Source organism: Ambystoma mexicanum, chromosome 2q, assembly GCF_040938575.1.
Source record: "Ambystoma mexicanum isolate Mex_15411 chromosome 2q, UKY_AmexF1_1, whole genome shotgun sequence".
Classification (NCBI taxonomy): Eukaryota; Metazoa; Chordata; class Amphibia; order Caudata; family Ambystomatidae; genus Ambystoma; species Ambystoma mexicanum.
The window spans coordinates 454,035,054-454,060,399 of NC_090924.1; the positions used below are offsets into that span (position 1 = coordinate 454,035,054).

The following is a 25,346-nucleotide window of genomic DNA, read 5'->3' on the forward strand; positions in this document are numbered from 1 at the left end:
TCGCCAGGGAAACGTCCCAGTTTGTGGGGACGTATTCTGCCCTAGAAAAGACGCAGAACTCCATCCGCAGAATCTTCCCCGGCTGGGTTTTTGCGGGGACCGGAGGGCAGAGAGGTCGGACGTCCGGTCGCTTTGGACAGTACAGAAAATGTCAAGGTCCCAGAGCCCAGTACTGGGAGTCACGCCAACAAGATAATTTCTTCCTGGCCAGAGCTCGCTTCCCCAGGGGTCGTAGAGGAAGAGGAGCCTACAGACACCAGAGCACCCCAACCAGTGAGTACTCTAAGGTCCGCGCCTCCATTAGTGGGCGGCAGGACAAGATGTTTTTTGCATGCATGCCGGCTATTGTCCAATGATGTATGGGTATTGCAAGCGGTCGCAGGCAGGAGGTTGGAATTTATAGACGACGCCGCGCAGGTGCAAGTAGCAGCAGCGATGCATATGAACCTGCAGGAGCAACAGCTGCTCTACAGCGAGCTAGACAGCCTAGTAGCCAAGGGGACGATAGAGACAGAGGAGAGATTAGACGAGGAGGGCTTCCTCAGCAACATGTTTCTGGTTCACAGAGGGGAGAAGGTCAGGCCGTGATAAACTTATAAATGAGTGGGTAATCTATTGACATTTCAAGATGGAGGGAATAAACCTACGAGACCTGCTCAGGACAGGAGACTGGCTTGTCCAATTAGATCTCAAGGACGCCTATCTTACCATTCCCATAGCAGCCGACCAGCAGAGATTTCTCTGGTTCCGATGGGGGATGGAGATCTGGAGATTCACATGCCTTCCCTTCGGCCTAGAATCAGCACTGTGGGCGTTTACCAAGATTATGCACCCAGTAACAGCAGCCATTCGGGAAAGGGGGATCAGGATTATCCTATATCTGGACGATATCCTCTTCCTAGGACAGAGCGCTGCAAGTCTACGAGAGCAAGCCACATGGGTATGCAACCTCATGTCCTCCCTCGGCTTCGATGTGAACTCAGAGAAATCCGACTTGCGCCCTGCGCAGAGGATAACGTTTCTGGGTTTCATAGTAGATACCAAGATGGCCGCGCTAGAGCTACCGACAGCAAAGAAAGGCCATAAAGAAGGAACTGAGGACAGTTCTAGCAAAGAGGGTTGTATCGCTTCGCAGTCTGGCTCGGATAGTGGGCTTGTTAGCAGCCTCCATTCAAGCTATACTTTCGGGACCTCTGCACTACAGAGCACTTCAGAGGCTCAAGATCAGGCATCTCAGAGGGGACCTACGGTATCGTCAGTTGATAACATTAGACCAGGAAGCCGTGACAGAACGGAACTGGTGGCTGCAGAACAAGGGAGGCCTGGAATGGTAGAACCATTTTCGGGGACACACCAGACCTGGTAATATAGTCGGACCCGAGCAGAGCAGGCTGGGGAGCTCGATGTGGCTCCTTGGAGACAGGAGGGAAATGCTCCGAAGAGGAGCTGCTCCTCCACATAAACTGTCTGGAACTCTTAGCAGGCTCGTTCGTGGTACGGACCTTCACCAAAGACCGAGCAAAGTGCTGAGTCCTGCTCAAGATGGACAACATTTCGGCAGTACGATATATCAACAGCCTAGGAGGAACATCTTCCAGGATGCTGGCTGAACTGGAGAAGGATTTTTGGCATCACTGTCTGAGTCAACAAATATCAGGATTGGCAGAATATTTACCAGGGGCCCAGAATATGGTGGCGGACTGGAATTTGCGATATTGGGTAGACTCCAGCGACTGGAGGCTCTCGTCAGATGTCTTTGGGCAACTTCAGGAGATTTAGGGTCCCGCAGACACCGACCTATTCGCATCCAGACTGAACACTCAGATTCCCATGTTTTTCAGCTGTAGGGTAGACCCAGCAGCAGCAGGGACGGATGCATTTCTACACCAACGGAGGAGGGCAGTAAACTATGCCTTCCCTCCATTCATCATGCTGACAAGAGTATTAGCAAAAGTCCACAGGGAACAGGTGGAGTTAGTGCTCGTAGTTCCGATATGGAAGTCCCTGCTGTGGTTTCCAGTAGTGATGGAACTTTCTATCCATTTCCAGAGTGATTCCTCACAGGGTCGACATTCTCCAGGGCCCAGACGGACAGCTTCACCCCCTAGTGGTGGGAGGCACACTGCAGCTGATGGCATGCTGGGTTTCGGGCAGAGATGGCAGCTGCCAGGCATTTCTCAACTCGCTTGCGAGTGTATTAGGGACTCCTGGGAACCTTCCACCATCAGGAGCTATGGTGCCGCGTGGAAGCGCTGGATCGCGTTTTGCACAAGAGTTAGTGTGGATCAAGTTTCAGCCCCTGTAGTAGAAGTGTTATGATATGATATGGCATTTATAACGCGCCTATACACAAATAACGCGACTGTTACATTTCCTAGCTGAGAGATTTGCAGAAGGCTGTGCCTATAGCACTATACAGGTCCGCTATATCGGCGGGGCACATAAAGGTAGATGACAAACCAGCAGGGGAACACCCAGCGATCTTGTGTCTATTGAAAGGAATTAAGGTGCGCAAGCCTCCAGAACCAAAGTATTCGACCCTCTGGGACGTACAGTGGGTTTTCCGACTATTCCTATCTAGGCCAGAGAATAGAGATCTTTCACGTTCACAGCTTTCAGGGAAACTAGCCATGCTGCTGTGTCTCATAGCTTGCAGGAGGGTCTCCGACGTGAAGGCCCTCGAGGTTGACAGGAAAATAATTTACCCGGAAGGAGTACCCTTTAATGTCGCAAACAGAACGAAGTCGGATTCTCGTATTCTCTCTTACCCATATGTTCCCAATAATAGCAAATTGTGTGTGGCACAATGTATCAAGGACTACGAGGCAGCCAAAGCAGGGATTAGGCTTAGAGGAGTCTCCAGGCTTCTAATTGCAAATAAGAAGCCCTTCCACGCTGTAGCAACGGCCAACAATTGCCAGATGGGTTAGAGAAGTAATGCATTGGGCAGGAATGGATTTAGCACAATTTGGGGCGCATTCAGCAAGAGGCGCGATGGCTTCTAGGGCGTTCTCAGTAGGAGTACCCTTACAAGATATCATGAAGTCTGCTGATTATTCGAATGAGTCCACATTCAAAACCTTTTATTTCAAGCCCATCTCCCAGATAGCGAGTAGAGTGACAGCTTTGAACAAGCATAATGCTTGCCTCGCCATACAATGAAGATTGCCCATGCTGAGAGCGCTGGACAGTCTGGATTCTATTCAAGACAAGTAGGCGAGCATTATATCCCGCCCAAGGGATGAACAATGCTACTGTAAACTGCTTTATTACAAGATTGTACACCCATTACCCACCCTTATGATCGTATCTCTGTTTGTTTCAGGAGAAGAGAAAAAAGCAACACTGAGGAGAAATCAGTAAAGGCTGTTGAGTCGACGGTGGTCGGAAACGAGCCTTCCAGTTTGCTGTTGATTGGATTGTTGACTGTTACCATTTAAGTTGTTGGGACTTGCGCTGCCAAAGAAAGAGGAGTTGCGCTTTCAGAGACTGAGACAGAGGCTGATTGGAGGGATGGAGAGAGTCATGCCAAGACTTCATGGAAGCTCAGAAGAGTTATGGGGATTGGTAGTTCTTGGGAAACATTTTAACCTGGAGGAAATCTACCCCCCCTTTTTTGGTTGTAAGCCTCCAGTGAGGCTCAGAGACAGACAAAAAACCTGTGTTAAATTTGAAAGAAGTTAAAAGTGTTTGAATTTGAAATTGCTGTGAGAGTTGTAATAAAGGAAGTTAAAGCATAATGCTCGCCTCCTTGCCTTTAATAGACTCAAGACTGTCCAGCGCTCTCAGCATGGGCAATCTTCACTAATAATACTAAATCCGAAATATTCACATTGACCCCAGCCACGAAATGTCCAACACACACCTGTGGACTTAAATGGTCGGCCCAACACATCCGATACAAGGGCATACGGGTATCCATGGATAGGAAGACACTGTATGCAGATAACTGGATATCCATTCTGAAAATTGTAGTTCTCCCCAAGCTCCTTTATCTCTTTGGTAATATACCCATATGGCCAGGCAGAGCCTTCTTTGTGAAACTCTGTTCCAGGGTCACGACGTTTGCATGAAATGGATAGACGGCCAGGATGAGATGGGAGAAGATGGTTGAACCATATAACACTGGGGGCATCGCAGCATCGGATTTTGAGTTATGCTATCTAGTTGCGAAGGCTGAATTCGCCAAGCAATGGTACGTCCCGTTAGACATCACACCCCACATCTGGATAGAATGATACACTGCATCCCCAGTTGATCTCCGTTCTATTCTATTCAGCTCACAACACAAAGAACCATGCCGATTTGACCCACTAAGTGTGACGGTCCATGCCTGGACCGGGATTTACAAAAAATTGCGGATAGAGACACCCTATAACCCGGAAGCTCCACTATGGAACTTCCCAGATATCTCCCGCACATTTGATGAAGCGCTTCAGAAAACATGGGACCCACACAAGGAGATAAAGATGCAAGACATGTTCCTCAACGGGAAATATGTAACCTTAGACAACTTCAAAAGCACTGTCGGAGGGGGGCCGCTCAAGGCACTTCAATATCACTGCACGAGAGCTGCGTTCAGCGCTAAATGGCTGCTGTTCCCTGATGAACCCCCCGCCCCCACATGCATGTCTGCAAGCCATGACGTCTGGTGGCCGACCCGGAGTCTCCTCATTTTATGCACTGATGCAGACACACCTCCGTCCTTGAATACCATCAAGGCAACATGGGGGGGGACATGGAGGCGACGATTATGGAGGAGAAATGGTTCAACTATTGTCAACTTACCAAAGCCGTATTGCTAAATGCTGGCATCTGCCTGATCCAATTTAAGGTTCTTAACAGATTACACTATACACCGGCCAGAATGGCCAAATTCACTGCGAACTGCACAAGGGAATATCAAAAATGTGGGGAGCCACAAGCAGGATCGTTTCATATGTACTGGGCCTGCCCTGTGGTGGCTAGATTCTGGGGGGCGGTGGCGGATATCATCGAGGAGATAACACAGATACCAGCTTCTCTTGCCCCGCAGAAATATTTGTTTGGGGACATTGGAAAAGTGGCAGAAGGCTCTTTAATGTTTCTTGTAGCCAAAAAATGTATATTGCAAAGCTGGAAAAGCCCCTCTGCACCACAAATAGAAAATTTCCTCTGGGAACTGACATCCGTTAATGAATGCGAGGAATAATATGTGATGACACTGCCAAAAACTAGTTCCCCAAAGACGTTTGGGCCCCGTTCAGGATTTACCTATGTGATATGATATCAGACGATGAAGCCTCTCCTAGGCCTATACCACAAGTGTGCGAAGTCTAACTATGTAAAGCTATTGGAAATGCGTCTTGTAATATGTTGCAATGGAATGTGCTGTGTGTGACTGTCATGACCATCAATAATTAAAGTTTTAGATAGTCTCTGGTTTTTCGGCAACAGTTTTGGGGATAACAGTGTTAAACGCATACAGAATGACAGAAGGACCTCTGAAGAGGGTGTTGAACCAGATGAAAGGTGAACTGTTGTAGGTGGGGCAACAGTCAGTGTTTGCTCTTCTTTTGGCCAACTCTGCATCCCCTAAGCCTTTTGTTTTTTGGCCTTATTTTTCTACGCAAATTCCCCCTTCAGATGTAGCTCCTTTTTTCTGTGGGCTGTCCTAAGAAGCGCATGTGGCTAGCAGGGCAGGGTTGCACCTTGAGCAATCAACTGTGTTCACAGGGTCAGTTCTCTCATCAGGAAATCTTCTGGGGAGTAGCATGGTGGCAGCTACACCAAAGGTGTATGCCACTATATGTTAGTTATTTGATTACTAAAACATTTTAGAAGGCCTGCAAGCCCTCCGTTCTATTTTATGGATTTTCATTTTTTCATTGAGCCACCAGAACAGCCGACATGTCATTTTTGCCTATGCAGGCCCTGGTGAGAGCCTACCAGGGTTCACTTTGCATGACTGTCATTCATTTTAGGCTGGATGAGTGTTAGAAATATTTACTTGTGCTCATTTCCTCCCTAGACATCTAACCTTTCTTTTTGCTTTGTTTTGAACCCTGTCTGGACTGACTTTTTTGGGGTCAAGTAAAGGCTTATGGCTTTACTTCCCTTGTCATTCTTACGGGGAAACTGATCAGTACAAGACTACGGGTACTGAGACTTGTGAATTCCTTGTATTGTTACAATTCTATACATCATCTTAAAGTGATGTGCAGTTAGGATACTTTGTATACATGCAACTTTTTCAGCAATGGTTTTTAGTTACTTTTGCAATGTGCCTAGGATGAGGTGGTGGCAGCAGTTATTTTTATAACGTTTTTGTAACATTTTACTTGTGCGCTTTTGTATTTACTTCAAATGGCTAGTAGAGGTGGCTAGCCCAAAGAGGACCATGCCACTAGGTTTTTCACTTGTCCTTTGCCCATATTGTTCCTTGGCCGCCTTCCTTCCTCTCAGGTCAGGAAATGCCATATATGGAATATCCAGATATGCGGACTGTCTGATCCCAGTACACATCCTGGCAACTGAATGGCTGTTGCTGGGCAAATGATGGCCAGTGGCTTTCATGACTGGATACCAACTGCCAGTTTCAAATGGTACAGATCATTGCCATTGGTGGGATTGGGCAAGCTCCTAGCCTAAATCTTGGATAAAAGGGGGGCTCCTACAGCCATTTGACAGATCGTTGGAGCCATGTCCTCTACGAAAAAGAGCATCCAGTTAACAACTCAAGGACAACCCCTGCAGCGGACCAGCACCAACACCAGTGAAGTCCCGATGAAGCCCTGCAATCTCAAATAGGACTTCGTTGGTACTTCGACTCAAGGACAGTGGGAACAACCAGTCTCGACCCCTGCTCGAGAATGCGTGCCTTCTGAGGCTTTGGAAGTGTGCCTTGATCAACCAGAGGTTTGACCAGTTTTCTCCCGGGGTATATGCTTCATCTGTTGCCATTCCGAGGGCATCCTCCTAACTTGTAGGATCTTGCACTTGTACAACAAGACGCCTGCACTGGGTTTGGCTAAAATCTCAATGTCTCCCCGTTTACCATAATAGAGTGGCCTCCCAAAATCCATCCCGAGGGTTGATTTTAGAAATCCATCTTAACAATACGCACCCAGCAGACTTCTCCCACGGTACGACAAAGCAATAAAGCAGAAGAATCCCAAGTCGAACATGAATATTTGGTCCCAAGTGCACACCCCGCTTTGAATCAGGGGGGTGCATCCATTTAAATGTTTGGTGGTCAAACAGTCACTGGTGTTTGCCATATTCAACCTTTTGGGATGACTTCCAGGCAAACCTCTTGAGACGTGAACTCTGTGAATACCAGAAACCATTCAGGTGTTCAAATAGAGAGAAGGTAAAGGCATGACATCTATGGCTTTTTCGGGGTCCTCCCACAATCCTTTGCTTATGTGGTTCTGAACTGGACGTGAACTTCCAGTGATGGCTACTGTGTGATGTCATTACATTTGTGTCTTGGCAAGTGTGGCATATTCTGCTTTCCTACAAAAGGGAAGAAAGTCTTGCTTAGAAACTCACAGTGGATTTTAACACATTGGTTCCCTTGGGAATACAGCAAGCTGTATTTCTCTGCCTACATCCAATGGAGCAAACAACAAACACTGAAAGCTTACTTCTCCTGGGAAACAGTTTGCCTTTTGGACATCCTATCCTAGAGAGTCTGACTGTCTCTCAAGGACACCTCACAGTCTGGTCTCTGATAACACATTGGATTGAGGGTAACAGGTTTGGTAACCCAATCAGGAAAATGTAAAACATTTGGGGGTCTCTCGCCAGAAGTACTGTAAAGTGTTTTACCATCCTATCCACTTTATTGGAGACAATATCAGGACAGAAAACCTGATCAACGTTGCCTAGCATTCTGGCTTCAGCGATCTATTGAGTAGACTATGGCAAATGTAAGCTTGATTTTATCTCTATGACGTACCTTTTACTCCTCTAACCAAGTAGAATATTGATAACTTAATGAAACCTACTTTTATGGCGATTTCACCAAGACATCTGGTAAGTGCACATGAATACCACCCTCCAGTGTGCAGTACAGCTTCTATTAGGTCAGAATTCCATTTGCGAATTGGGGCCAGGGATAAGGGTGAGTTTTGCCATCCGATTTTATGGGACTCAAACGTGTTGCTATTTCCTGTTGGTGGCTCGTTGATCTTGTTTCTGTGGTATGACTTCTACTGAGGTTTCCCTGCAACTGCAATTCATTTTGAGGTGCCGTATTGAAATAGTCCATATGGCTCCTTCAACAGGGGTGCTTTTAAAGCACCCCATTTTAGCCCTACACTTGTAGTGTTGATTAGTTTGGTGCCAGCCATAATTTAGTTTTGGTTTCACCAGGCGGGCCGACTGTGTTACCTTGTTAAAAGACAAACGTACCAGGACGGCAGCCATTAGGGTACTATTGCATTTTTTGAAGTCCTAATACTGGTCATTTGGTTTCTGAACACCACTTTGTGGTAAACACAAGGAAGGCCTAATATGGCTGTTGTGCAAACAGGGAATCACTCTGAGGGCAGCCCTGCATCCTTTAGAGTGGTTTAAACCGGCCTAGTCTGGTTTGCTGCCCCAGATAGCCCCAGTATACTTCCAGTGTGGTTGGACCAGAATGTTTGGTGTCTAAACCTTTGTGACTCTGCCTGATGTGTGACTGTAGGGCAGGCTTACCTGAATTGCTGGAGAATTGCCCCGAAGATGGGATGCTGATTTTCTAGGACCAGGTTTGACCATTCTTGCTGGTCGCTGCACCTTTTGTCTTAGTTCTGGTTTCTTCCTTTGGCTGCTGGATGACCTTCCTAGTCTGTTCCCCCTCTGTCCACCTTGTTACATGGACTGGATGTTCCATACTGGAACTGTAGCTGGCCCGTTCTTGTGTTACAAAATCCCCATGTAACCCTCCTGGGCCAAGAACCTGGCAGCATGGTGCGAGTGGCGGTCACCACTACTCCACCAATTCACCTTCCTGAGCCATGCAAGGCCGCCTCCACCACTGCAGGACTCTTTTCTGGTGGATGGCTGCCCAGTTTTTCCACTCATACCATCCAGACCCTCTCGATTGTATTCAGACATCTTCTGGATGCTTTCTTCACTGTTGCTGCTGCTTTTAGCTTGTTCATCATCATCCCAGGAAGCCAAAACAAACTTCTTTTGGGTCACTATGATGGGGTGCAGGACACTGGTTAATTGGCCAGAAGAAGCAGCTTTGTACTCACTGGCTGGATTCCTGTTCCTAAGCTAAGTCCTAAGCATCTAACGCCATGAGTACTTTGCCCCAGGTTCTGTCAAATTCATCGGATTTCTCTTTAATGGCCCCCTTTATCCTGAAGTGGTGGAGTGTTGAAGGTTTCCCTCCACTGCTGTCCACCATTGGAACCCATTTGCCCGAAACCTTCACCGATTACTTACTTCTCTGGTCATCTGACAGTCTGGAATTTTTGCAATTATCCCAAAGTAATCCAGATTTAAATGTATAAAATCACACACTGCACTCCTGACATGGAGATATCTTAGGCTACTATCGATAGCTGTGGTAATATTGGATCCTTCTCTTTCAAGGAGTGTGATGTGACCAGGTTAGTCTGGATCTGAATTTTGGGGGCTCTTTGGCGAGTGGTTTAGAAGTGTTAACTCTTTTTCTCTCCATCTAGGCACTACATTTCGTATATCGTATACATGTGTCAAAGTGATTCTACAATGATTTGGAGGTTGTGGGAATTACTGGGACTATTCCTTTTTGATTGCATTTGTAAGTCCTAATTATTACGGTGTGCATGCATTTTATTATCATCATCACAGGTTCCCTTTTTCTTCCAACCCCATATATACACACCGATTTGACCAACAAGTATAGGTCATACATTCAGCTTTAGATTGAGAAGGGTCTGCCTAGGTATGGTGTGCGTAAATCAAAGTATATTTAAACTACTAGTGGCCATATGGGTAATTCCAAATAAAATAGTGTACAGTTTTCAATATAGCCGTGTAGTTTATTCCGTTGTGGTGACTATTTGGGACCAACTGAACATATCCATCAGCCTTTCTTACACTTCTTGAATGAAGCATGCCTTTTCTGCGTTAGCTACCAACACAGAATTCATGGCTATCTTTTGGTTAGAGCCGTCTGTACTTTCGGATAGATGGCTTCAAACTCTTCACCAGTGGGCTGTGGAAAAATATCCCTAATAACGACCTTTTAGTTATTCCTGACGCTGTCCAGAAGCATCTAAGACAGCATACCACCCACTCCAATTCCCTCACACTCTTCTTCTCCAATCTAGATTCCTACTTGAAACGCTCCAAGCTAATGCCGATAAACTTATTTATAGGTGGCCTTAACCGCTCCAATATGACTAAGGCCCATCTGATTTTTGTTCTCCCCAGGGTCGGATTGGCCCCTCTGCCTCTCGGCCCGTGGCTGGGCCGAAATCGTCCCTGGGGAGTGGGGGCCAGTTTCTGCATAAATTCCTGCAACTGCATAATTAATCAAAGCAGGGTAACACATGTTACCTTACTTTGAGGATTTATTTTCATGCATCATAAATTATGATGCATGCATCATTCACATGCTGCTGCAGCATGCAAAGTTGAGGGGCTGGGGCCGCCACCGGGCCAGCGGTTGTCACTGTGCCGCCACTCCATGGCGGCGCGCAGTAATTTGACAATATGGAGCTATACACACAGACATTAATGATACATATGGAGATCCATTTTTGTATGAAATGTATATTACATTAGTGAAATCATAATCATATTTTTCCTAGTGTACTTAGGAACAATGCTATTTGATACCACTTCCTGTTTTGTCAAGGGGAGAAAGGTCGTGTTTCATCGCTTCCCAATATGACACTTGGGGTGGGGCCAAATGACATCACTTCTGGTGATGTCATCAGAGGTCAAGGGTCGTGAGGCAAGCCCCTTTTTTAGGGTGTCCGGGCCCATTTCATGTCCCAGTCCAACCCTGGTTCTCCCAAATTGTCTTTTTATTGAAACCTTGATGCACATAGCATGTTTCAATGCCATATCATCATCGACATAGTAAGTATACATCGAAATTTAATTTTACAAATAAACCCCCCCAACAAAAAGCATAACTTTAACTATTAAACAACAACAAAAGTACAATCACAAAAATAGTCCAAGTGAGCTCAGTGAGCTCCCAATTGCAGATGAAGATCTTCAACGACTCCTGTATTCAATGCACGATTACCCTGTCCGCTTTAAAACAGATGTTTCTGAATTTGTGAGTGAAAAAACATATGTTCTCTCTCCTGGACATAATCCAGACAAGGGGCCCAAGTGCAGGAGAATCTCGCCATGCGATCTGTAAGGTGTGCAGTAATCTTTTCCCATCTATAATCTCCCACACTTTATCCCACCAGTAGGTGCCCCCGGTGGACTTCCAAAAGCGTGTGCGGTTTATTCTTGCTGCCATCAGTAATTCGATACCAGGTCTGTTCGAGCCACCATCAATGGGTAGGTGCCATCCTCAGGGACATCTCCAAATAGCAAGGTCTGTGGGCACATAGGGAGTAGGCTTCCTGTAATATCCTTTATCTTAGAGCGAATCTCCTGCCAATAAGTTTGTATAACTGGGCAATGCCACCACATGTGAGCAAGGTCTCAACTGCCCACACCCATGCCAACAACGGTCCGAATGATCATGGTGGATCGCATGCAGCCTTTGACGGGTCATATACCATTGATAACATAATTTAATGGCCCCTTCTCCAATTAGAATACAGCAGGAACCCTATGAGTTTGAGACCACATTCTGAGATTTCAATCCAGAGTTCCCTTTCCTAGCGTGCCATATCAGGCAGTTTATCTTCTAGAGAAGCATTTTCTAATAAATGGTAGCAGGTGGATATCTTGTGTGTTTCCTGGCCCTCTAGAACCCTGAGTTCTATTCCTTTAGGGGGGCGGCATCACGCTTGCTTAACCTGGTTGTTTGACACCCAAGGACGGATTTGAGCGTATCGAAATCGCTCTGTCTCGGATAATGTAAACTTTTCCTTACATTCTACAAAAGTAAGTGGTATCCGTTATTTGTATAGGCCTCTTAATCGTAAAACCCTGCAAGATTCCCACTGTGCAAACACCCTTTTTTCAAGGCCCAGGGGAAAACTCTAGGAAAGGGGGCCAAGTCTCCACTTCAGTCCCAATTGAGAATGAACTTTATCCCAATGGTATAAGGTAGCACTAATTGATTCCAAGAGGTCACTGCTTTAGTAAGGAAAGGGAGATGTGCTAAGGGGAAAAGTAAGTTGGCCTGTTCTAATGTTTTCTATTTTGGTGGCCGTTCTTTGGATGCTCAATCTAACTTTTGGCTATCTGTGAAGCCCGGAAATAGCGCTGAATCAATGGGACCCCTGAGCCCCCCAAACCCCTGAGCTCTCTTGAAACCAGGAGTATTTTGTGTGGAATTCTTGGGAGTTTACCCTGCCAAATGAATCTTCCCACCGCTTTCTGTATTTCTAATAGATCTCGTTCCAGGACTATGATTGTCAAGGCTTTGAAGGTGTAAATGAGTCTCGGTAATAGGGGCATTTTGATCGCACTGACGCGCCCCAGCCCAGAAATATCCTGCATCTCCCACCGTTGAAGTACTTCTTTGGCCTCCGTTCAGAGTACGGGAACATTAGCCCCAAGGAGGGCCCTGTAGGTATTAGTAATACGAACCCCTAAATACATGATTTCCCGGTCTTCCCATTTAAAGGGAAAAGCTGATAGTAAATTACTTTGGATAACAGGAGATTCCAAGATCGCAAGCCCCACTGACTTCCCATGGTTTATGCAGAAGCCCGAAATAAGGGCAAACGCCTCAAGGAGCCCAAGGGGTGCCGGGAGAGATACTGAAGGTACGTCCCTGTACGCTCACACCAGAAATAAATACAACCCGCTACAGGAGAAGGCCTAAGAATCGCCTGCAAAAGTAACAAGTGTTTATTTCCACAAAACAGAAGCAAAGAACTCTGCTGCACGAGAACATTCTGAGTTCTGGGAGCATGTGCAGTACCTTATAACTACAGACAGCATCACTGTGACATCATACTTTCCTGTACAATTCCACCATCCCAATTGGATGGGCACTACACATATAGGGCCTGCTCCATATGGTATGCCAGGCCATTGGCCCATCTTTATCAGTCCAGCTCCGTCCGCGTGGGTGATGCTGGGCTCGTCAACTGTGGTGAGGCTGTCCTAACACTAATTGGCTACTCTGTTCTGCAGTGTCACCTTATCATTGTTGCAACCACCTGGCACACACATCGATGGGCTGCAATAAAAAAGCTGAGGTCACACTAACTCACATGCTTCACTCATTCTCAGGCAGCTCAGCAACTCCCAAGGTCCTCAACCTTAATTTTGGGCTATAATTTAGTTGTTATTCTGCAATCATGTGACCCATTTCTGAAGGCACAATAGCCTTGTCTTCTGATCTTAGTGATCGATCGAGGGGTGTAAAAGGTTTATGGTCGGTGGTCTGGGTTTGGGTGATGCTATGGCATGCAGGGGGTCTCAGGATGAAAGCACTGTAACACTATATTTCTCATATTGTGACCATCGTGGGCAGGGCGCACGCTGCTCGCTTCTCATGACCTTTCAGGGTGCATTCTTTCCTGTGTGCAAGGGCATGCAAGTCTTAGGAACAATGGAGGAGTTCCTGGGCTGTGTGGGACCTGGTCGGGGTGGGGGTTTTGTCTGCGCTCCTGCGAGGGACCAGATATTGAGCATCTAATACTACACCGTGTTTGGGCCTACATTCTAGGATGGCTGCCATTTGTCGAAGATGGCGCTCGCATTTGCGTGTCATCTATAGCTCCTAATGCATGCATTACAGAGATCGTTCACCCCCCTTTGTGTGAACCCTCCTCCCCACTGCTCCCCAAACAGGTCTTCCAACATTTGTATCTTACTTGGGATCGCCTAGGGGGGTGGGAAAACCCCATCTCCTCCCCAACAATACCATAGGATTTTGAAGAAACCAGATTTGTCATCAGCATAAAATGCTTATTTATGTGCGTTTCCCCCATAAATTGGCCCAAATATGTGGGGATGAGTACGTACAATCTGTGCCAGGGGTTCTGTTACAAGGGGCAAGGGGTGCAGCCTTTCCTCGTCCCTCTTCCTAGGGGGATCAATGGTGATCTGAGGGCATTAACCTTAAGTCTGGTCAGTGGAATTTGAAAATTTGCCATAATCAGTCTGGTGAAGAATGGGGCAAATCCATATGCTAGTAGAAGAGCATGAAGATCATCTCAAGACATACTGTTGAATGACCGATGGGCATTCAGGGACAGACCACCCACAGTTTAAGGAGCCAAGGCAATCAGGTCCACCACCCTAAGATTATTATCATGGGCACTTCTATTTTTAATTAAACCAGTTTGGTCAATATTAATTATCTGCAGGAGGACCTCTCCCAACCTGGTAGCTAGGCGTTTACTGCAAAGTTTTGCATATTTAAGAGGGGTATAGGGTGATACGAAGTACATTCCGCTGGATTATTTTCCGGTTTTAATAATAGGGTTGTGGTTGATTGTGCCATGGAATCCGATACTTTCCCCGACTTTGAGAAGGAGTTAAAGAGTTTAGTGAGGTGCAGTGTTAGAGAGCTTGCAAATGTTTTGTAAAATATGTTGGTGAAGCCATCCGGGCCTGGGGCTTTGCCTGTTGGGAGGTGTTAGGCAGAAACCTGTGCAGTTCCCTCTGGGACCACTGCAAAAGATTTAGGACTAAAGGTGTTTGGCAGTAAACCCACTTGGTAGCAGTCTGTACCACACAGATTCACTTGGTAGCTGTAGCTGAGCAGTCAGACCTCCCACAAGAAGAGCTAGGCAGTATACAGAGTATTCACAATAGGTCAAGAGAACACAATAGAACAAGTAAACACTGACCAGGGCTTGGTGTAAAAGAGATATAATTATTTATTTAAAACCACATCTAGAAAAACACACAGGCACTAATAGTAAGCAATTCAAAAACACGGTCACTAAAAGATATACACTCCCTTGAAAGAATATTAGACAAGTCTTAAGTAAAGCCCCACTTATTTTCAGACAGCAGTGAGCGCTTAACGTAGATGGCACTCTAATAATTCATTTTAAAAAGGGAGAGAAAAGCAGAGAATGAATTGAAACAGATCCCAACACTTTTTCACGAACACAACAAGAGAGGAAGGCAAAGTAACACTGAATTCAGAGTCAGTAGGCCGGATCCGCTTTAAGAGGATCAAAACGAAATGTGTCCAAGGTCATACGGTTGCAGTGCACAAAAGTCTTGTAACGGTTCAAAAAGGAGTTGGACCAAAGAAAGGGACCAGTTAGAGGGTCAAGGTGGCCAGCCCAGTCCAGAAGGTTAAGGGGTTATTATTACCTTGTAGCAATCTTTAGAAAGGGAGGCCTGGCGGACACGGTACCTTAAAGAGGTGAGAATACTCCAGCGGGGGCAGTTGTTCCTGGCAGCGGATGCAAGTCGGTGCTTCGTCCGGGGGAAGAGAGGATCTCGTCGGGGAGGAAGACAGGAGTCAGTTGCACTGCCAGGGAAGAAACCAGCCGCGGAGTTTCTCAGGTACAAGGAGTGGTCCGTTGATTCGGGGTCCAGTGGTAAGTGGCTGTCCGGCTGCCGGGGTGCTTGGCACGGGCAATTCGACCACAAACCGGTCTGGGGTGCGAAGAGAAGAAGGTAAACTGGTTGTGCCCACTAGTCAGGGGAAGAAGCCTCTCCAGCCGGGAGATCTTCTCTGTCGTCGGGAAGTGGTGAGTCGGTTCCGCAGGGCTCCACCGGTGGTGTCGTCCTGGTAGGTCGGCTCAGCTTCTCCCTCGTCAGATTCTCAGGTCCTGTGGCGACTTCTGAAGTTCCAGTCCCCAAAGCCCTGCTTTTATGCAGCATACCCCCATTCACTCAGCCTAGCTGTCAATCAAACATGCTAAGTGGTTGGGCCAATCACACAAGAGTGCGGCTTGAGTTACCAAGGTAACTCAGTCCAGGTGCCTAAATCTCCTCCCACACCCCCTGTGGTACCCAGACAGAGTGGCACCACTTTTGGAGGCTTCTGTGGAGAAGCCTGCCAAAAAGTGGAACAAAGGGCTCGACTTGGGTTGGAGTCACAGAAGAGAACACAAACGCCATTTTAGAATCGAGTCCTGGCAAAAAATACCAACCCGCGAATTAATATTAATTAAATAAACCGGCGGTATGTTCGAGGCTATGAGAATTAAATAATTAAAGTTGGTAGCCTAAAACAATGGGAAAATCCCATAGGGAAGTATTCGCGGTCGAATATAAAAAGTAGTTTCTACTGCCACCAGCCAAAACTCGATCAGGGGGGACGGAGACGTGCCCCCTCGACTAACAGACCAATTGCAATCGAATTGCCCCGACCAGTACGTCCACAATATGATGGTTTGTACTGGTTTGTGTTAATAATTTGGGACTAGTAAAGCCAATGGTGACTTTACATGCCCTGGGAGACAGTAGTCAGTCCCAGAGTATGGAGTCTATGGTGGGGTGTCACTATGACACCCCTGTGTTACTGCACGGAGGGTGCTGTGTAACACACATAGTAAAAACACATAAGACCCCATGGAGTAAAGGACCCCATAGCCCATAAAACACATTAACAGTCAAAGGAACACCATAAATCATGTCCAAGAGTGGGAGAAAAAGAGTCTCACTCTTGGCAGGAGAAAAAACAAACTCCAGAAATCCAGCAAAGCTGCTGGGGGACTCATTAGGTTAGGAAATTCAGCCTAAAGAGAGAATTTTCCCCAACAGGAGGGAGCGAATTGCTTGGTATACTGCCTGAACGGTTATTTCCCCTTCCAGTGCCTCTCTAGCCTCCTCAGAAACCTGGGGGAGCTGCACCCAGTGAATAAAGTCATGAATGTAAAATGGGTTCCCTCAGTGTGGGGCCAACATCTGTAGTTTCTTTCCCGTCCTCTGTGTTAACCTGTTTCCCCATTGTGTCCTAAATGCCCCTATGTAACTGCGAGTGGCAACTTTCCTTAATTTGGCTGCCAACAATTTGTTAGCCTTATTCCCCATAAATAAAAGTATTGTTTTGTCCTGAAAATCGATTAGGCAGCTTTTCCCGTCAGGTGCGCCTCTAATGCCTGTTTTGATACCCTGAGGTCTCACAGGGACCGCCCGCCGGCTACCTTTCACCACATGTTCCCCCTCTTCATCTTGGACTATGCCTGCCAACAAGGCTTGTTGTTTATAAGCTTTCCCCCAAGATACCAATTGTTCAATAATGACCCCCCCGCAACACTGCCTTCCCAGCATCCCATACTGTCAGAGGATCCAGCTCCCATTGTCATTTACCCAAAAATAATTCCTGATAGCTTCCTCAATGGGTATTAGTAAATGTGTTCGTTTTTCTATTTGGCCGAACGGTGCATTTGACTGAATTTGGCCTGTATCATTTGACCGAATAAAAACATACACATTGGCTACTACATACCAAACATGTGGAGCGGGGGTTGCAGGGTGTCCCCCGCTCCCATGATCAGTATGTATTAGCCAAGGCTGGTTGCAGTGGTGTCCCCTGCTTCCTCAATATTGGAGGCGAGGTCCGGAAAAAAAAAAGAAAATAAAGAGACCATGCAGTGTCGGATTCGACCCGCGTTTGAGGGATGGATCCGACGCCGCAGGGCTGCAGTCAACCAGGCGGTGAGCGAACAGGTAAATAGGGAAGGGGGCTTGAGGGTGGGAGATTGGTATGAGTATGCTTGATCCTCTGAGATCTGATCTGGGTTTTTTGAACAGTTTGCTGCGATCAGTTCTCAGATGGTCAAACACCTAAATCTCCTCAATGTGGGCCCTCAAAGCGATATCAGTCAGTATAGAATCATTAAGCCTCCATGGGTGCCCATGCTGTGGGAGGGCCTGAACCCAGTCTAATGCAGGAATTATCCGACAGGTCTTTCAGTAGAATATTTATCTCCTTCACTGCCGGGATGTGAGTGTTGGAAACCAGAAACATATCTAAACTAGAGAAGCCTTTATGGACAGCCGAACAGAAGGTATAATCCTTTTTTCTGGGATGAAAGAAGCACCACATCACAATCAATGAGTGTTCTCGTAGTAATGTTGTCATGGCATAAAAATTGGATTTGTCCATATCCGGGTTGACAACACAGTTGGGGGGGGGATTAGATTATAGAATACTGCCAGATTTCAGGGGTTTGTAGATGCCATGCGATGGAGCCTACAGCAGGCACGTTTGCATTTGGTGCCGCCTGGCCACGCCCCTCCTCACCCCGTGGCCCATCCGCTTTAACATGACTCCACTCTCTGACAACTATATAGCCTTTCCCATCCACTTCCAAGGTAACAACTGATCTCATATTGTTATCTTCCACCCTGTCTCCCCTGCTCTTACAATTGACCTCTTCCCCTCTGATCACTCACTCATTCACTTCATCTCTGTACCACCCCCACACTCTTGCTACACCCCCTTATCACAAACTTCATGCTCCATCCCCTCCACTTTCTCAGTCAATTGAACTTGCCTTCATTAAATTCTGCACAGAGATGTACACTCCATTTTATTATCACTATCCTCCCCACTCATTCACACCTTCATGTCCATGCGCCCAATCGTAGATCTTCCCAGCCATCCACCTACTGAGGACAACCATGCATCTTGACTTAAACCACTATCCCAAAAATTGATCCTACACCCCATCACCACACTAGATGCAGACAATTCTTCCTATTTTACGAATCTCATTATCCTTCTCCACACACACCATCAAAATCCATCGCTGGTCCTCCTGGCCATGAGTTGCCCCCGTGCCACGAAAAACTGTTCCATATCCTCCTCTCCCTCTCTGCTGATGACATTACACAATACCAGTGTAGTGTTAGTTTGGCAAACTATAAATATAATGAGATAAAGTGCACAGGGATTGTAAAACTGAGAATACACTGGCATGCAGCAAACTGGGAATATATTTTATTTTTTCATGGATTGTGCCCCCTACTCTAAAAATCACTAAAATATAGGACGCCTATGTGTCCCTTCTTCCTTCCTCACATCTGTCCTCACATCTGTCCACACTCCTTTCTATCCCCCTACTTCGCAACTTCATCAATTTAACTTCCACCCATCCTTTCCTCTTCCAACCCTCTTCCAACCCCTACAACGCTTCAACTAACCCCTTTGTGCCACAGACTTAAGGAACTTGCACCAGTCACCTCTACCCTATTTAACCTCTCTCAACTTGCATCTTCCCCACCTGCTATAACACAGCCATAAGCCTTACATTGTTTTAAGAATACCTCTGACCACAACAAACCCTCATTCTACTTAACTGTTTCTACCCCACCTCTTAAAAAGTCCTTCAGTGTTGTCTTCAACCATATGTTAAGCTTTCTCCAGAACCACTTGCTCAATAACCCCAATTCACCCCAGTGGCCAGTACAAAGACACCACAGAGACTGCTTTCATCTGCATCGCCAACTTGTTACATACTGTCCATTACCCTCACCTCTCCCTTGCCCTCATTCTCCACATATCTGCAGCCTCCTTCAAAGTCTTTACTTCTGGGGTTCAAAGTCAGTGCCCTGGACTGTGTGTCCACTTGTCCATGACTGATCCTTCTCCATTTCATGGAACTTACGCATCTACCCTGCCGACATCTCTCCCATGGCATCCCTCAAGGGTCTGTCGTAGGCCTACTCCTCTACACTTATTACACCTCTTCCCTTGTAAACTAATTTTCTCAGTTGGCTTTAATTACCACCCTCTTTTCAGACGCTACTGAAATATTTTCTTTACCCTCCTTCACCCCTGATAAGAGTGCATAACCAACTGTTTAGCCGCCATCCATCACTAACAGCTCTTTATTGCCTCATGCTCAAATCCTCAAAATAACAAGTTACTTACCTCTGGTAACGTTCTTTCGATTCGAAGTTCCTCCCACGTATTCCTCATCTTTGATATCTCCAATATCGAGCTTCAGCTGCATCTGAAAAAAATTAATTTCGGCAGAGGGCGCAGCGATTCGACTCAATGTCCCTCGAGGGCCTCTGTTTCGAGGATGATGTAATCGAAGGTATAGAACATGCAGCGCCAGTTTCCTTCAGTTCTGTTTTTTCTTGTTATTCTTACAACTACCAGTAATAATGTGGTTTAGACGATACTAGACTCTGAAGGAGCGTAAACTGCAATAACATGGAAATTCTACTGCACGGTAGGCTGGGAGGGTAATGAGGAATACGTGGGAGGAACATCCAGTCGAAAGAACGTTACCAGCGGTAAGTAACATTTTCTTCGAATGCATTGTGTCCTCCACGTATTCCTCATCTTTGCTAGACTCCCAAAGCAGTTATTAGTTTTGGCGGAGGGAGTATGAATGTTGTCATCAAAGGATGTTAAGAACCGAATGAAGGACTGCTTTCCCAAAGCTTCCATCCTGACTTAAAGTGGAATCAAAGCATTAATGCTTTGCAAAAGGGCGAATGGCAGACCAAGTGGCTGCCCCACAAATATTTTTTTTATTGGAACACCACTTTGCATAGCAAAAGAAGTAGCCATGCCCCTAGTGGAATGGGCTCTCAAGCCTTCTGGGGGACCTTTCCCGGCCAGCCTATAGCATTCAGTAATATCCAAAATAATCCATCTGGACAAGGTTTATTTAGTTGCAGCCTGTCCCAGTCTATGACCCGTGTATCCAATAAACAGTTGGTCTTATAAACAACACTTTGACATCCTTGAAATGGAGAAACTCAGGACCCTTCGTGGGCCGAGTCTGTGTAGCTTCTCCTCTTCCTTTCCAGGATGAGGTGGAGGGTAAAAAGTAGGTAATACTATTTTTTGTCCCAAATGAAAATCTGATATAATCTTAAGTAGGAATGAAGGTTTGACCTTAAGGACAACCTTGTCCTTATGAACGACTGTAAAAGGTGGTTTTGAAGATAGTGCCTGCAACTCAGCGTCTTGGTGTAAAGCGCTCTATAAATAAATCAATCAATTAATCAACTCACTCACCCTATAAGCTGATGTTAACGCTACTAACAAGATGGTTTTGAGTGTTAGTAGTCTTAAGGTACATGAATGGAGTGGTTCAAACGGTGCACACATGAGAAACTTTAAACAAGATTAAGGTCCCAAACCGGAACCTGAAAATGAGATGGAGGGAACACATTATTGAGTCCCTTTAGAAATTGTATCACCAAAGGAATTTTAAAATCCGACGTTTCCTCAGACAAGTGTTTGAAGATGGAAAGCACAGCTAAATAACCTTTAATGGTTCCAACCTGGGGCCCCAGATTGGCCAAATGCAGCAGAAAAGAACACCTCTGGTGTTTTGCATAGGAAAGGGTCCACATTCTTATCCCTGCACCAGCTTCAGAATTTATTCCAACGGCAGCGATACAAAGATTTAGTTGCTGGCCTTCTGGCTGAAAGCAAAATCTCTGTTACATCATCCAGGAGGTCCCAATCCTTGTGCCTCAACCTCTTAGAAACCATGCGTGAAGGCTGATTGTTTTGACCTCTGGTTGGAGAACCCGACCCTCCTCTCGCAAGAGAAGGTCCTTTCTTTGTGGAAGACGTATTGGAGGGCAGATGGACATGTCCAGGAGGTCCAGGTGCCACGTCATCCTGGCCCAATCCGGGGCAATTAGGATCATGGATTTCCCAAACTTTCTCAACATCCTAATCACACAAGGAATGACGGGGACTGGAGTAATGCATACAGGAGTGGAAACGCCCAGTCCACTACGAACGCATCCACTAGAGCGCCTCTTGGGGGAAATTCCCTGGAGCAGAATAGATCGCACCTTCGGTTGACACTGGTCACGAACAGATCCACTGGAGGGTTTCTCCAAAGGGCGAAGATCTCTTGAAGGACTTCCTGAGATAGTTCCCACTTGTGGGAGACTGCTCTGCCTGCTCAGAGCGTCCGCCGCCGTGTTATCCTCTCAGACTAGGTGAACTGCAGATAGGGAGACTCCTTCTTGAATTGTCCAGAAACAGAGCTGCATTTCTTCGCTGCACAGTGGTAGTGACCCTACACCTCCTCTCTTGTTAAGGTAATACATGGCCACCGTGTTCCTCATTATCAGGACATTCTTTCTGTTACAGAGGGCAGAAAGGCCTTCAGCGCTAGTCTGATTGCCCTCAGCTCCAAAAAGGTTGATATGTAGTTTGGACTCCGATGGAGACCAACGACTGCTGATTGTCAGATAGTTGGCGTGGGCTCACCACCCCGTGAGTGAGGCATCCGTTACTGCTGTTATCTCCGGCTATGGCTGCCAAAAGGATTCTCCCTTCAGAATGTTGTCCACGCAAGATCACCAGAGGAGGTCCTGTGCTACTCTGCTTGGAAACTGAAAGAGGTCTGACATCCTGCCTGAGAATTGGGAGCACTGTATCCAGAGGGCCCATTGAAGTGATCTCATTCTCAGGAGAGCCTCTGGCATCAGAGAAATGCAGGATGCCATGAGGCCAAGCAACCTCAAAAAGTCGAAGGCTGGCAGACGCTGGGCACTTGAGATTTGGGACCATCTGCAGAATGTGTTCAGCCCTCACCTTGGGTGGCAAGGCTTTCCCAGAGGATGCATTCAGGACTGCTCCGATGAATTGGAGCCTTTGATACGGTATCATGTGGGACCTCTTGTAATTGAGGGAGACGCCCAGTCTGTGGAGAGAGTGGCAGGTTATGCTGAGATGTTCCAAAGCCTGTTCTCGTGAACATGCCCTGATCAGCCAATCATCCAGGTAAGGGTAGATGTGAATTACTACTCTCCTGAGACTAGCTGCCACCACCACCATCAACTTGGTGAAAACCCTTGGGGTGGGGGTCAGCCCAAAAGCAGAACTCAAAACTGATAATGAGAACCGCCAACGGCAAACCTCTGGTACCCCCTGTGCTTGTGGTGGATTGGCACGTGAAAGTAAGCATCCGGAAGGTCTAATGATACCATTTAGTCCTGAAGCTGGAGATCCTGAAGGATCTGAAACAGGGTAACCATCTTGAACTTATGCTTCCTGAGGAACTTGTTCAAGTCTCTTAAATTCAAGATGGGTCTCAATCCTTGGTCCTTCTTGGGTATTAAGGAAGGGTAGTACCAACCATTGTTTCAATCTGCTACAGGTACTGGTTCTATAGCACCTTTCTCTGCAGAGTTAGAATTTACTGCACAAGGAGCAGATCTGGAACCTTGAAAGAGCTGTTGCCCGGTGGATGATCCTGAGGCCTTTTTAGAAAAGGAAGGCAGTAACCCTGGGCTACTATTTGCAATGCCCTTGCATCTGAAGTAATACCCCGCCATTCTTGCAGATGCTTTGAGAGTCTGCCTCCCACCAGGGTTTTGTAGACTAATGCCACAGAGAGGATTTGAGGCGGTTGATGTAGCAGCTGAGGGTAAAGTAGCCGGTGTCTGGGCAGTCTTAGCACCTCTCCCCAGTCCACCATGGGGGAATCTTCTCTGGCCTTTTTGACTCGCCAGTTCTCTCCCTCTTCCGGGGGAGGAATAATAGCGAAAGGTCCTGCCCCTCCAAGCCATTCCACTGGGGCGAGTTTGTGGTTGTCTAATTGCAACACCAAGGGATTTGGTTGCTGTTTTGAAGGTCTGCAGCTTCTCCATGCTCTTGTCAGCCTTACTGCCAAATAAATGTGTGCCGTCAAAGGGCATGTTGAGAAGTCCTGATTGCATATCTGGAGCAAATCCAGATTTTCTTAACCAGGCAAATGAGTACATTACAGTGCTAGCCGCCATAGCCCTGCTGATAATGTCCGCAGAGTCGAGACCAGTCTGAAAGGCAAAGCACATGGTGCCCTTCCCATCCTTAACAATATTCAAAACAAATTATCTTTCCTCCCCTTCGGGGATATGCTCAGCCACCATCGCTATGCATTCCCATAGTGTAAATGTAAATTTAGCCAGTGCACATGTGGCATTTGTTGACTTCCTTCAGGGCCATACTCCCAGCAGAGAAAACCACCTTTCCATGGCATCATAGCATTTGTCATCTCTGGCTGGAGAAATCGTTGGCTATGCAGTCTGTTTTGATGTGGATGTGGCGGCCTGTACCACCAGACTTTCTGGAGTAGGATGCTTCTCAGGTAAAAGGGATCAATGCTTGAAGTTCTGCATTTGCTAGTCAATTTTATATTTACCGCTGGAATGAATTCCGGTGTCTCCCAGTTGGCATTGACCCGCCTTTTTAAGGCTACATGGAAGGGAAGAATAGGGTCCGCCTGGGGTCCTTTATCTAAAATGACTGTTAGATCATATTGCTCAAAATTTGGTGCAGGTGTACTCCATCCTAGATATTCAATAACTCTAGACATTGTCTAAACGACCCATCAGCATGGTGTGAGGGATCTGGTCTTTCAAATTCAATTTTGTGATAAGTGTCTATCCCACTTGCAGTTTGCAGTGTCTCAGAGATCTTTCATCCTTGAATCCTGATATCAGAGCCTCTGGAAAACCTTGTGTCCCATATTGTAACCCAAAGGGTAGAGGAGGGCTCATGTTCCTCATAAATTGAAGAAAAGTGACTTTAAAAATTATTTTCTTGGTAGTTGGAGAAAAGAATCTCCATTTTTCTCCACCTCCTTCAAAGATTTTATCACATGCATTGATGACAGCGTCGAAGGCTTCGACAACTGCGATGTCAAAGATTTTTTACCAAAGATATCGACTCTTTCTGCGTCGATGACCTAGAAGATTTTCCTTTAGAAGGAGTTTCTTCTAGACTCGATGGAACCTCCAAAGGTTCCCAAGGAGTTTTCTCCTGGACACCCGGGCTCGAGGGAGCAAGGGTTTTGTCCTTTGCCCTTTCTTTGTCGGGTTTCCCCTCGACATGGGCATGACTCTTACTTTTCTTCTTCGAGGGGGTTGAGGCCACATTCTTGAAGTCTGTTAGGGAGAATTCTCTCTTTAGGCTGAATTTCCTAACCTAGTGAGTCCCCCAACAGCTTTGCTGGATTTTTGGGGTTTATTTTTTTCTCCTGCCAAGAGTGAGACTCTTTTACCCTCACTCTTGGACATGATTTGAGTGTGTTTCTTTGAACCTAGAAGTGTTTAATGGGCTATGGGGTCTTTTACTCCATAGGGTTTCATGTGTTTTTGTGATGTGTGTTACACAGCACCCTCGGTGCAGTGACACAGGGGTGTCTTAGTGACCCCCCCAGTATAGACCCCATACCCTGGGACTGACTACTGTCTCCCAGGGCATGCAAAGTCACCATTGACTTTACTAGTCTTAAATTCTGAACAGAACCAGTACAAACCATCATATTGTGGACATACTGGCTGGGGCAATTCGATTGCCCCAGGGTCTGTTAGTCGAGGGGGCACGTCTCCGT

The 25,346-nt window shown here is 46.5% G+C and overlaps 1 protein-coding gene across 2 annotated transcripts in view; it reads right to left on the reverse strand.

Moving 5' to 3' along the window:
• The window catches only part of FTSJ1 (FtsJ RNA 2'-O-methyltransferase 1), a 328,389-nt gene that overhangs the window by 37,414 nt on the left and 265,629 nt on the right, over nt 1-25,346 (reverse strand). The window lies entirely within an intron of this gene.